This window comes from Crocuta crocuta, unplaced genomic scaffold, assembly GCF_008692635.1.
Source record: "Crocuta crocuta isolate KB4526 unplaced genomic scaffold, BGI_CrCroc_1.0 scaffold467, whole genome shotgun sequence".
In the NCBI taxonomy this organism is placed as follows: domain Eukaryota; kingdom Metazoa; phylum Chordata; class Mammalia; order Carnivora; family Hyaenidae; genus Crocuta; species Crocuta crocuta.
In genome coordinates this window covers 1049604-1052103 of record NW_027530632.1, presented here as the reverse complement: position 1 = coordinate 1052103, position 2500 = coordinate 1049604, and the positions used below count along the sequence as shown (strand labels likewise).

The 2500-nt window shown below is 33.6% G+C and overlaps 1 protein-coding gene across 1 annotated transcript in view; it reads left to right on the top strand.

The window, feature by feature from the left end:
• Positions 1–2500, top strand: part of KDM6A (lysine demethylase 6A) — a 134659-nt gene that overhangs the window by 99934 nt on the left and 32225 nt on the right. The gene's annotated exons all lie outside the window — the stretch shown is intronic.

Sequence of the window (2500 nt, the reverse complement as noted above, 5' to 3'; positions counted from 1 at the left end):
TATGCATGTATGTGTGTTTATATATACATACACATACATACATACATAAACTTGTAAGTGGCTAGATGACATCAGAACACTGTAGACCTCTGGGGTGGCTTGGGTTATTTCAGTTCACTGTAGGCCTCGGCTTATTAGTGAAGGAACCAAAAATGCACTGATAAATTAGAGATACAGATCTTTAGAGAAAAGTCAAGATGGTAAGTGATCGGCATCAGCTTTGCCATTTCTGTTCTGTTGGTGGTGTCCTGCACTGGCCAGGAATCCAGAATTTAGAAGGGGAAAGTGACTTGGGAGCAAGAGAGTTGATGTCTCTGGTCTAGGAGCTTCATAACCAAAGGTAATTAAAGCGTAGATTGGTTTACTCACAGAGCACATCTTCATTTATCTACCGAATGATATGGGTAAATTTCAGACTAAATTTAAGCCAGTATTTTAAAGCATTGGGCAATGACTAATTGTTTCCTAATCAGGCTTGGGGAAAGTTTCAAGAAGAGAGAAAAGGATTTAAAATGGGATAATAATTCTTTCTTCAGTGCCTTTCTCCACTTGACACTGTTGCATTACAATTTCATTGCCCTTGTTTTAAAGTATTATAAACAGTGTCGGACACTTACGTGTTCAGAAGATAAAGTCTTTTCCTGTAACACACAGTTGTGTCATTTGTATTAGGGCTGAGAAGTGTGTTTTCAGTGGAGAAGGCTTAATAGTCACCATATAGACAACTACCTACCTCAGTTCCTTCAGGGGAATTCCTGTTTGTTTCAGACTTGACCTCAAAAAAGCAGGGAGTCAGTGTTTGCAGTACAGTCAGAAACTGCTAGATACAATTTGATTACATGGTTTATTCGACTACCCTCTTATTTTCACATATGGTTATTTTTTAAAGCATTGTTTATTTTTAATCTGAGTCTTGTTTGGTTCATAATAGTGAACTACTGGCCAGAGCTATACATCCAAAAGTGGCTCCAGTACCTTTGCCGCTTTTGTGATTTAAAATTGTAATTGCAACATTTGATGATTGAATCAATATCAGCTCCCATAGTCAGGTCTCACCTTTTTCTTTTCTATTTTAAAATAAAAGCAGCTGCATTTTTCATTATTTTGCTTTTCCATTTCCCTTTTTTCTTTTGTTATAGAACTGTAGAAATAATGGAGGCAGAATTCTGCTAATCTGTCAAGCCCCGTTTTCTAGTCTCATCTCTCCCTGTGCAGAATGTTGTAGAAGCTTACATTTTTAAGCTTGCCATGTTTAATTAGCATGAGATGCTCTTTCCTGGTGCGGTTTTAATTCTAGGTCCATTATATTGCAGTTCTTAAAATACTACTCATGAACTATATGGTACCCCCATTTCCTGCTCTAGAAAACAAATTTTATGTATTGGGAGTCACATTTTGTTTAAATCCCAAGGTGAAAGAGTGGCAGATGTACAATTCAGCATGAAAATTATTTGTATGTATATCATAAGTGAATGTTTATTTTGCATTGGTTTAATGGTAACACTTGAATTGTTTCTTTACCAGTGTTAACCACTTACTCCTTTCTACTTCCATGGAGTTCCTAAATTAGTACTGATTCTATACCTAAACTTAAAAGTTTAAATGTATCATGGATAGCTTTAAATGTACAGGCTACTCGTGCTTTGATGAGAGATGTTGTAGGTAGAATATTCATTTAACCTTTAACCTGAATTGTTAATTGAACTTCACATTTCACTTTTAATAGTAACTATTTCACATACCTTAAAAAAAAAAAAAATCAGTGATTTTAAACTTCAATCATTCCTTTGAGGCCTGCCATGAACTCTTTTGTTTTTACTTGGACTTCTAGGTGAGGAAATTCAGAAAGTGACACCCATAACGCTGTTTAGTGTAACATCTCCAAAGTTTGTAGCGGTGGAATTTCAAGCCTTTGTTTTCATTAATACCAACCAAAACAGGCTGATTTGTTTTGGCTTTTTTCCGTTTGGCAAAAACATAGCAAAATATGGAAAATTAATTCTATTTCAACCTGTATTCTATACTTTGTGATGAAAAATTGCTAATTTCTTCTTCAATAAGTAAAATTACTAAATTTAACGCCCCATCATAATTACAACTCTAAATTCTTAACTAAAGTTTTAATGTTTTAAGAGAACTCGCTATTTTAATGCATTGATTATTTTTGAACTTGGAATAATTGGGTGAAGTTAACCTGGAATGAATTGTAAGCTCAAATTTTATCTTGCTGATTTCCTAAGTTGAGCAGAAGCTTTAAGAAATAGGAGAAAAAAATTTTAACACTAAAAGAGTTAGAGTTTGGAAATGATTTTACTGTATTTTAAGAATTTATAACTTAACAAATGTGATACTTTAATTCATTAAAGGAAAAGGAACCCCAACTACTAGTAATAATTATATAGAGTATCAGAGAATGGATAGCAACTATATGCCTCATTTTAAAAATTGGTATAATTTCCAGACAATTTAGTAAATGTAGTTTTGCTGAATTTTATTAGTC